The sequence below is a fragment of the Olea europaea genome, chromosome 3, assembly GCF_002742605.1.
Source record: "Olea europaea var. sylvestris chromosome 3, O_europaea_v1, whole genome shotgun sequence".
NCBI classification, from domain to species: Eukaryota; Viridiplantae; Streptophyta; class Magnoliopsida; order Lamiales; family Oleaceae; genus Olea; species Olea europaea.
The window spans coordinates 19,564,454-19,576,989 of NC_036239.1; positions in this window are offsets into that span (position 1 = coordinate 19,564,454).

Here is a 12,536-nt window from a genome sequence, read left to right on the forward strand (position 1 = left end):
GTACTATATTGTCAGGCTATGAACTACCATTAACTAGTGAATTCCAAGAAATGATTTAGAGAACAAGCATTATAATGAAAGTGCCCTGAAATTTATCTGTACTCTAAAACATTCACACAAGTAGCATTTAATCTCCAGTATGCTTTCCATGTCTTGCTATTGGATCCATAGTTTCTCATCTACATTTAAATTCTAATGAGAAAGTTATATTTCACTATGTTTTCCTTGAATTGAAGGCATAGTGAAAATTATGTGATCAATTAAAAATAAAAAAAATTGTATATGTTTGAAATGTGGGGGTGTTTAAATTTTATATAGATGCACCCTATATTTCATTATTTTAGTTGTAAACTGACTCTTGAAAAGTGTTAAAAAAAAATTAAATTGTAGACTTGCAAGTAAATATGAGAGTTGAATGGATGCATTTGTTCAACTGTGTTACTAGAAGTCAATAACAAACAGAATTCGGATAAATGTACTTTATCATGAGATCGGGGTTTTGAGCAAAGTGTGAAAATTGAATCTAAAAATTGTAGATGAAATACAGTAGTCGAATGGAAGCATTTGCTCAAACATATTACTAAAAATTAAACTTTGATAGGTGATATTGACATTTTAGAAATTTTAGTTGATTTTGTAGACATGTAGATTTGCAGGAGAAGAAGAAAAGTTTTGCAAATTGTTGGTACAAATTATTGTCCAAGAGGGAGATATAATAAATTATAGTTTGTAATGGACATAATAAATCATCAAGAGAGATGAGTTTAAACCCTAAGGGAGTCACCTCCGAGAGTAACCCAATATTTGTGATTGAAGATTCCACGAATAAGATTCAATATGGTAGAAACAACCCGAACCGCGTGACTTGTAATAGCACTATTTTATTTATGCTCATCCCTATGATAATAATGCTAATAATAAAATGGGATGTTAGGAAGGATTTAACTGTGAATGAGTACCAATACGAGAATTCTCACGAGGTGTGGAACTTACCCATGAAAGAGTTGTATGAGGCCGTGGTTATGAGATTGGATTATTTTCTAAAAACTCTTACTAGAATTAAGATTAGAATTTATAGCCATTAAAAGTGCTACCAGCTATAAATTAGAGCCTAAATCGATACCATATGTGGAACAATTGAAGTTTGTCTGAAGGGACATAATTTAAGACTTTGTCCATTATTGCTCCCCCAAATGGAAAATTATTATCACTAAGTGAGGTTCAAGTCCAAAAGATATATACACCTATTATATAGTATAGCGTTGCTACTATTATATATATTTATATTTTTTGAAAGTTTAAAATTTGTGAGGGATTGTTGTAACATAAAATAATTTTCAACATTTCAAAATTAAAACCTATTAATTTTCAGGTTTAATTAAAAATTTTAAAATTCATAATATTGATTAATTGTGGGGGTTAGAATTTGTCCTTATTAAAGAGAATTATTTTCATTGTAAAACTATAATATGGAAGAAAAACATTCTGTACAATTTATACGATATTCTTATACTTTTGGCAACTTGATAAATGTCTGTTCACTTATCTCCCTATGGTCGTACCCATAGAAGGAGTACCGATTGTGAGCCACATGAGTTTTATCTTAGAGTCGTGTAATGCCAAAAGTACCCGTGCGAAGGGAAGGCAACACGACTTTAGGATTGCATAATTGATGTGACTCCCTCAGGCTTGCTTTTCTAACCCTCTTCTTATATTTGTATTATTGTTGAATTATATTACTTATACTTATGTTTAAAATTATGATGTTAATTGATAATTTATTTACACACAAATAACCTATTTTTTCAACACAATCTAGCTCTTATTTGGACAAGGAATGGAACTGCAGCATTTTCTTTCGAAATCAAGTGGAGGCCGTGGTTCAACTTGAACAACAAAAGGAACATTCCGAGAAAACGAAAATAGCAGCCAACACTTCACTCTTCAAGTCGCCATTGTGGGGGAAAAACTCGTATTGCAAGCCTTTACTTTAAAATAACACATCATTGGTGCAGAGAAAGTTGTTGTTCGCTTGCAGTACTATCTACAATCCCCAATTCCAAATAAAGGAACAAGGACTACCAAACCCTCATTCTTGATAATTTTGGCAAAAAGGTTTGTTCAATGTCTGTTAATTATTGCGATTCTCTTATTTAAGAGGAAAAATTATTATACTTTTTACTAAAAAGAATTTTACAAAAGAATTTTCAAACTTAAAAAAAAACTCTCAAACAAAATAGACTCTCTTTTTCTTCCTTTTTATATTTTTCTCTCTACCAAATTTTTGGCGTGTTTTCTCTTCAATTTTTTCCCTCTATTTGTAGGATAATTTTCAGCGCCTATGATACCAACTTTTCAACAAAAACTGCAAAGTATTACAGGTAAATTCTTTGTACAATTTTACAAATCTCAAAATGTCAAAAAATGTGGTTGCTTTTTGAGAAAATCAAAAGTTGCAGTTGAAAGAAGAAGAAGAAGAAGGAAACAATGTGGTTGCATCCTTTCGATTTCAAGAATTGGTGGCTGAAAAATTGTGGTTGTCAACAATTTCACACTAATAGAGACGGCTAGACATATCAATTCTCCCCCTCCAACCGCTTCTAAATCAATTTTTATTTGACAACCATCTCACCTATATCTCTGCATAGTTCTAATTTTCCCCGTAAAACTGCTTTTGTTAACATGTCCATTGGATTCTCATTGCGTGTATCTTCACTAGTATTAGAAGTTGTTGATCCATCACTTCTCTTATCCAATGACAACAAATGTCGATGTGCTTTGTTCAAGAATGATATATTGAATTCTTACTCAGGCCCAGAGCACTTCGACTATCACAATGTACTTCGTAAACTTTTTGCTTGATCCCTAGATCATGAAGAAATCTCTTTAACCACAACATTTCTTTACTAGCTTCCGATGCTGCAATATTCAGTTGTGGATAACACAACACACTTATGTAATCTTGACTGCCATGAAAAAAAGTCTAAAAAAATCCTAAAATAGAATTTCTATTATGGAGATCTCTCGCCTTATTTCAATCTGTATAACCTTCCGAGATTGGATCAGCTTCCCTATAGCACTGATGTATCTCTGATGTATCCTTAAGGCACCTAAGAATCCACTTGACTGTCTCCCAATGTTCCTTTCCAGGATTAGAAAGAAACCGACTCAATATGCCTACTGCATGAACAATATCTGGCGTAGTAATACAATTGCATACATCAAGCTTATGATTGCTGACGAATGAAGTATTATTGACATCTTCTCTATCTCTTTCTTGAATGAGAGGGATGAACTCTTGTTCAACTTGAAATGGTTGGCTAGTATAGGCCAGATATTGCTCAAGCAGTGGGCATGGAGATTCATTTTCTTTCTAATCCTGGAAATGAACATTATGAGGTAATCAGGTAGATTATCAGGTACCTTAAGGGTACATCAAAGATATGTCTATACTATGGGGAGCTGATCCAATCTTGAAAGGTTATACATATTCAGATTGGCTAGAGAACTCGATAACAGAAAGTCTACTTTAGGATTTCTTTACACTTTTGTACAAAGAGCTATTTCATGACAATCAAGACTACAGAAGCGTGTCGTGTTATTCGCAACTGAAGCATAATATATTGCACCAGTGGAATCTGATAAAGGAATATCGTGGTTAAAGCGATTTCTTCAAGACCTATGCATCAAGTAGAAAGATTACAATGTACATTGTGACAACCAAAGTGCTCTGGACTAGAGTAAGAACTCAATGTACCATTCTTGGACAAAGCACATTGAGATTTGCTACTATTAGATGAGAGAAGTGATGGATCAACAATTGCTGAGACTAGTGAAGATGCACACAAATGAGAATCTAGCAAACACGTCAACAAAAGTGGTTTCAAGGGAAAAGCTAAAACTGAGCAGGGACATAGTTAGGATGGTTGTCAAATAACTATTGATTTAGAAATAGCTGGAGAGAGAGAATTGATATGTCCAAATGCCTCCAGTATGTGAAATTGTTGACATCTGCAATTTTTCAACGACCTTTTGATAAATTGAAAGGAGGCAACCACAATTGTTTTTTTCCCTTCTTTTAGTCGCCACTTTTGATTTTATCAAAAAACAGCCACAATTTTTGACATTTTGAGATTTGTAAAATTGTACGGAGAATTCAGTTGTAACACTTTGCAGTTTTGTTGAAAAATCAAAAATTGGTACAATAGGCAATTAAAATTCACCTATAAATAGTGATTGAAATTGAACAGAAAACACCAAAAAATTTGGTAGAGACGAAGAAAGAGAGAAATAGAGTCTAGCTGGCCCGTGTTTTTTTTAAATAAAAAATTATGCACGATAGGAGCTTTCGGCTTGGGTCTTATCGAGTCAATCTTATATATATTTATGGTATAAATATAAAATGTGACAGAAATAATCAAATTAGATGAAGTGCCAAAGTGGTGGGAAATGTGACATTTGTGTAGGATGTCAAGGGTTCGAGTCACTCCTCATGCAACTATTAAAATGTCTTGATTGAGGCCTTGGGCTTCCTTGTAAAAAAAAAAATTATTATTATTTAATGGTAAAACCATCCAGTATTTTCTGAACGTTTGTTTTTGTAACAACCCACTAACAGTTATTAAAACACCCACTACTCAGTCATTAAAATTCTGCATTACTCTCTGAACATGATGGAGACTATTACTTCCATCTTGCCTATATAAACCCATATCTCGTTTTGGGAAAAATACACACAAAAAAGAAAATAGAAAAATCATCTTGCATCAATCCTCCTTTTCATATTCTGAATTTCTTATACTCGAATTTTTACATATATTTTGGAGTACAATTGAGAGTTCTGGAAAAATAATTTGTGATTGCTGCACAAGTGGTTTATGATCGTTGTATCTTGGGAGTGATTGTCTACGGAGGTCGTAGCAATTATCGACGAGCAATTTCACTTTAGGACATCGTGCTGTCACGAGACTCGATAGGATGATAAGTTTTATATTTCTACATTTTATTATTCTGAACATTACTGAAACTAATTATTTTTCCAACAATCTAAAGTGAAATTGTCTTTATAATTAGTTGTCATGTCTGCCGTAGATATATCTGTTCCTAAGTATTCTGAAAAGCCTAAGTTGTTTGATGGAAAGAATTTTAAGAGATGGCAAATGAAACTACGATTTTATTTGACAACACTTAAAGTCGTTGATGCTATTGAATCAGATAAACCCGTTTTTGCAATTGCTGATAATCCTACTGATAAGGAAATAGAGGATTTAGGTAATTGGGAACATAAGGATTATATGTGCAGAAATAATATTATGAATTGTTTGGCTTTAGATCTATATGATGTTTACTTGTCGTGTAAATCTGCAAAAGAGTTATGGAATTCATTAGAAAAGAAATATGCTACAGAAGATGCTGGAACCAAGAAATTTGTTGTGGGAAAGTTTCTAGATTTTAAAATGAATGATGTTAGAACTGTGGTCAGTCAAGTTGAAGAATTGCAGATTATAATTCACGAAATTATTGCTGAAGGATATAAAATCTGTGAGGGCTTTCAAGTGTCAGCTATAGTTGAAAAATTGCCACCTTCTTGAAAAGAGTATAAAAATGGTTTGAAGCATAAGAGAAAAGAAATGTCCTTAGAGGATCTGATTATCAGGATTAGAATTGAGAAGGACAATATAATGATAGAACATAAAGAAAGGCCAGATTTTGATACCAAGGCTAATCTTATTGAAGGAAGTTCTGGCAGTAAGAAACCAGTTGAAAATTTTACAAGGGGTCAGAATTTTAAAGGCAGAAACAAGGAAAAACAATTTGTAGGAAAGAACAATCGGTCTAAGCCCCAATTTAAAAATAAAATTGTTGGTGACTATTTTGTTTGTGGTAAACTAGGTCACCTTGCAAAAGATTGCAGAAATAGGAAAGGAAAAGCTGTGAAGCATCAGACACATGTGGTAGAGGATGGAAATTTCTTTGCTATGGTAACAGAAGTGAATCTAGTAAGCAACATGACATACTGGTGGGTAGATTTTGGAGCTACCAAGCATATTTGCTACACGAGAGGTGCATTTTCTTCATTCACTCCCGCTAGTGATAGAGAATGTCTGTTCATGGGGAATGTTTCCTCCTCCAAAATCGAGGGGAAAGGAACTGTGACGCTTAGATTTACTTCTGGAAATATCCTTAATTTGAAGGATGTCCTTTATGTACCTGATATTAGGAAAAATCTAGTGTCTGGATCTATCTTAGTCAAAAAGGGTTTTCAGATTGTATTTGAAAGTGGTCAAGTTGTACTGTCTAAGGGTGGTTCCTTTGTTGGGAAAGGGTATGCAGATGAGAATCTGTTTAAACTCAATGTCTCTATGATTAACAATAAAGCATCTAGCTCTTCAGTTTACTTTTGGATTCTTATGATTTGTGGCATGCTAGACTTGGACACGTTAATAAAATTTCCATTAAAAAATTAATGACTTTGGGAAACATTCCCAAAATCGATAATTGTCCAAGTTCAAAATATGAAACGTGTGTTGAATCTAAATATGCTAGAAAACCATTTCCTCGTGTTGATAGGACTACTTTGGTTTTAAGTTTGATACATTCTGATTTATGTGGCTTAAAAGGATATGTTACTCATGGTGGAAATAAATATTTCTTAACTTTCATCGATGATTATTCTCGATATTATTATATTTATCTACTTAAGAGCAAGGATGAAAGCTATTCAAAATTTATTTCATATAAAACTGAAGTAGAAAATCAGTTAGACAAAACTATTAAAGTTTTAAGATCTGATAGAGGAGAAGAATATTCGGGAGATTTTGATAAATTTTGTGTTGAGAATGGCAATATTCATGAGACTACTCCACCTTATTCTCTCCAATCTAATGGTGTAGCTGAAAGGAAAAATCGAACCCTTAAGGATGTGGTCATAGCAATGCTAAACTCTTCTGGATTACATTTTAACATGTGGGGAGAAGCACTTCTTACTGCATGCTATATTCTTAACAGAATTTCTAGTAAGAAAAATAATAAGTCTCCTTATGAAATGTGGAAGGGCAGAACACCTTCATATAAATACCATAAAGTGTGGGGGTGTTTAGCTAAAGCTTCTATTCCAGCATCTAAGTGAACTAAACTTGGTCCGAAAACTATTGATTGTGTTTTTATAGGCTATGCTTTTCATAGTAATGCCTACAGATTTTTAGTCATTGACTCTAAAAATAATTTGATCGAAAAGAACACAATATTTGAAACTAGAGATGCTGAATTCTTTGAAAATAGATTTTCGTTTAAAGAAAAGTCTGAAGGACCAAGCATTTCTTTTAGTATTGCTTCTAGTGTTAGAGAGAAGCCATCTGAATTAGAAGAAGCTGAAATTAAGAAAAGCAAAAGACCTAGGACCATTACTTCTTTCGGTCCTGACTTTATAACCTACTAAGTAGAGGATGATTCTAATACTTTTGGTGAAGCTATGTTTTCACCAAATTCTATATTTTGAAAGGAAGCTGTAAATAGTGAATATGATTCAATTATGTCTAATAATACTTGGGAGTTAGTGGACTTACCTCAAGGATGTAAGACAATTGGGTGTAGATGGTTGTTTAAGAAAAAACTTAAACTTGATGGTTCAATTGATAAGTATAAAGCAAGACTTGGAGCTAAAGGCTATAGACAAAAAGAAAGAGTTGACTTCTTTGATACTTATTCACCTGTTACTAGGATTACCTCTATTAGGATGTTAATTGCAATTGTTTCACTGTATGATCTTATTATACATCAAATGGATGTCAAGACTGCATTTTTAAATGGAGACTTAGAAGAGGAGATTTATATGGATCAACTTGAAGGATTTGTTGTAGAATGCCTTGAGGATAAAGTGTGTAGACTTAAAAAATCCCTTTATGGTCTTAAACAAGCTCCTAAGCAATTACACGAAAAATTTGATACAGTTTTGACATCAAGTGGTTATGTGATAAATGAAGCAGATAAATGCATACATAGCAAATTTGAGAATAATTGTGGTGTGATAATTTGCTTATATGTTGATGATATGCTGATTATGAGAACTAGTTTAGATGTGGTTAATAAAACTAAGCAGTTTCTGAACAAACACTATGAAATGAAAGATTTGGGTGTTGCTGATGTTATTCTAGGAATCAAAATAGTAAAACATTCTGAAAGAATTATTTTCATCCAATCACATTATGTAGAAAAGGTGCTTAAGAATTTTGATCAATACAACTGTATTCTTGCTAAAACACCTTATGATGAAAGCCGTCATTTGAGAAAACATTCAGGTCCTAGTGTTTCCGCTTTAGAGTATGCTAAAGTAATCGGCAGTCTCATGTATCTCATGAACTGTACAAGACCTGATATAGCATATGCTATCGGTAGACTAAGCAGGTATACTAGTAATCCTAATAGTGAACATTGGGATGCTCTCATTCGATCTTGAGGTATTTGAGATACACTCTAGACTGGGGAATACATTATACCAAATTCCCTGCTATGCTTGAGGGATATTGTGATGCTGATTGGATTTTCGATACCAATGAAAGTAAATCTACAAGTGGATATGTATTTACATTAGCAGGCGGTGCTGTCTCCCAGAAATCCACTAAGCAAACCTGCATTGCCAGATCTACTATGGAATCTGAGTTCATAGCTTTAGATAAGGCAGGTGAAGATGCTGAATGGTTAAGGAATTTTCTTATGGATGTTCCTTTGTGGTCTGAACCATTTCCAACTATTTCAATACATTGTGACAGTCAAGCAGCTATTTCAAGAGCTCAAAATTCATCCTACAATGGAAAGTCTAGACATATTCGTAGGAGACACAACACTGTGTGTCAGCTGCTTAAGGATGGGATTATAGCTATTGACTACGTGAAGTCAAGTGATAATATTGTTGACCCATTAACCAAAGGATTGGCTAGAGAGCTAATTCAACAAACATCGAAGGGGATGGAGCTAAAGCCTATTATTGATTAGATCACCTATAATGGAAACCCAACCTTGTAATTGGAGATCCCATGGTCAAGGTTCAATGGGATAACAAAGTTATTGGAGTGGTCTGTGGGGGTATTGCATTGGATTTATTCCAAACCCCTCCCTATGATGCGTAGTACCAACTGTATTGATTAGAGGATGAGCTAATGCTCTTAATGCTTGCTATAGCTGATTTTAAGTGGGGTGTTTAGATACAATGCACCCTTGATAGAAGCACCTATTTGAGTGTGGAAGTGGGCCGCTTTCTATGAGAACTGAGGCGAATTCTCTAGAGTACTCAAAGAAACTGGGAAAGTTCACGGCTGAAATGAACACAACCGCGAGAACTCAATGACTGTTTTAGAAATCATGTGTGTGTTCTATTGTCTTAGTTTGCAACTATAATTGTAGAGTTCAAGACATAGTTCACTCTATAATTGGTAAGCTCGATAGAATATACAAAGCCAAGGTTCAAGTCGATAGACACCTAAACCTGCATGATTTCTACCGTACTCCAAAGTAATATTTTCATTTATCTTATTTCTTTCATGTGGGGAATTGTTATATATATTTATGGTATAAATATAAAATGTGAAAGAAATAATTAAATTAGATGAAGTGTCAAAGTGGTGGGAAATGTGATATTTGTGTGGGACGTTAGGGGTTCGAGTCACTCCCCACGCAAATATTAAAATGTCTTGATTGGGGCCTTGGGGTTCCTTGTAAAAAAAAAATAATAATAATTTTTTATTATTATTTAATGGGTAAAACTAGCCAGTATTTTCTGACCGTTTGTTTTTGTAACAACCCACTAACCGTCATTAAAACACCCACTACTCAGTCATTAAAATTCTGCATTACTCTTTGAACATGGTGGAGACTGTTACTACCATCTTACCTATATAAACCCATATCTCGTTTTAGGAAAAACACACACAAAAAAGAAAATAGAAAAATCATCTTGCATCAATCCTCCTTTTCATATTCTGAATTTCTTACACTAGGGTTACATATATTCTGGAGTACAATTAAGAGTTCTGGAAAAACAATTCGTGATTGATGAACAAGTGGTTTACGATCATTATATCTTGGGAGTGATTGTCCACGGAGGTCGTAGTAATTATCGACGGGCAATATCACTTTAGGACATCGTGCTGTCACGAGACTTGATCGGACGATAAGTTTTATATTTCTACATTTTATTGTTTTGAACATTACTGTAACTAATTATTTTTCCAACAGCTGGCTCGTGTTTTTTTTAATAAAACATAGGCAGCTACTTAGCTGCCTCAAAAGGGAGCAACTGTTGTCGGCCTTCATTTCAAATTCTTTCCCCTTTTTTTTGTTGGCTCTCAAGGGCCGAAAATGGTTTAAGCTGACGAGCCACATGGTTTGGCTCGATCTTGGGATGACGTCCCAAAATGGGGCTCAGCTCGAGCCTCGAGTTAGGCCGGCTTGGACTTTTTCCCGATCGAGTCACGAGCAGCCCGAGTCGAGGAGCAAAATTGATACCCCTAATTTCAACAATTGGTAGCTGAAAAATTGCGGTTGTCAACAATTTCACACTACTGGAGGCAGTTGGACATATCATCTATCTTCTTCACATGATTGTTTTTCTAATTTTACAATTCCTCTCAGTTAAAGGATGCTATAATTACGGGTTTGCCATGTTAATTAAGGGCTTCAAGTATGAATGGTGGACTAGTTTTAGGCAAAAGATGGGGAATTTGGGGAGAGAGAGTCTATTGTGATAGCATTTTTAATTGTATATTGAGGAAATGCCAAATGCATGTTTGGCTAAGCTTAAATAAAAGTAAAGGATTCTTTATATAGCTTTGTTTGTATAACTTACCTTTTTGGTAATAAAAGTAATTGGTGATTTATTTTGAAAGTAATTCTCAAGTCAAAATATGTAATATTTCTAATCATGACCAATAAAAATAACAATTTGTTTTTAATATTTACAAACTTTTAAGCTTACCAGCAAAGTAAAAGTAAAATTAGCAGGAACTGCGGAAGATTGAACAATTGATGGCATACATGCTTTATTTTCCTATTTTGACTTAATTGCTTATAAATATTTCAGATTTATGCTATTGGTACAGAGCTGAAGACGGAATAAAAACCCTTGATTTAAAAATCAAGTGCTGGGGTGTATCAACCTCAACCCCTGTCTTTGAATCATAAGTAGCAGGGCTGTTTAATTCATGACCTGCTTGATTTAACCCTTTTGTGGGATTTTTCTTTGTCAAAGTTAGCATATAAAGAAAGAATTATTATTATTTTTTCAAAGCATGTTTGTGGCACTTTTTCGGTTTAAAATTTAGGAATTTTTCTAGCAAAGTTGAAGATATCAACAAACCAGATAGCATAGATTAGATTCTGGAGTGTAGTTAAACTTGAGCTCGTATATTTTCTTGGATGGATAAAGAAAATGAAGACCAAACGTTTTCCTGCATAAGAAATGCTGTCAACCTCCATAATTTTCAGATCCTCTCAATTACCAAACTAATATTATTGGCATTTAGGCAACTTGTTTTACTCCAAATTTTGTCTTACTGCCCCAAATACAACATTAATTGGAATTATGGATTGCTCCCACAAACATGGGAAGACCCTTGATTGGCAAACCCTGAAGTTGAGTGGGGCATTTGGAAACAATGATCCTGGTAAGTGTCATCATTTCTCCTTCTTGGCTACCTTTGTTTACTTAGTATCTTCTATCTATTGAAATCGAAAATTGGAGATAAGCTGATAAAAGAGGCACACCAGTTAATTTATCAGTGACTCCTTCATTTGTAGTTTAAAATGGGGAAAGCCAAGCCAAGATTGGGCAAATTTTGAAAGTCAAGCCCTTGGCTGTGTAGACATCAAAAATAATACGTAAATAAAATAAATTGAATTAAGTTGATTTAAATCATTAGCCCAATTAAATTTAAGTCTACTAAAGTCCATAAAAAAAATTTAAATCATTAGCCCAATTAAATTTTAAATAAATAAATAAAATCGTAATTACTCAATTATCTCTTTTAATTAAATACTATTGAGTAATTACCAAAATTAGCATGAATTCTTTCCTATAAATAGGATCAATGGTCCATAAAAAAAAAGGAGAGGTAAAAGCTGAAGTAAAAAAGAAAGCAGAGAACGCCACGAAGTGCTGAAAAAATTTCAAGGCCGGAGGAAGGGAAGAAATTCTCTCAAACCTAAACTTGGTGAACTCCAAGAAGATTAAAATCTTCTTTGAATCAAATAGGTTCACGCCAAGTCCAAGAAGATCAAAGTCTTCTTTAAATCAAATCAAATTCGAGTCCAAGTCCATATCTCAAGATTCAATTTCCGAACAAGTAAAGTCTCAACAAATCAAATTTTCAACAAATTCTCGAAGACCAAGATTCAAGCCACGTGGCCCCTCTTCTTTAAATATTCAGATCACTAATAAGTGGATTTTTGCAATTTTGCAATTACAAGAAGGTCAACATCATTTATTTTTATCAAAGTACAATTTGTAACGATTTCTATATTTTAATACATGAGATTTCGTCGTA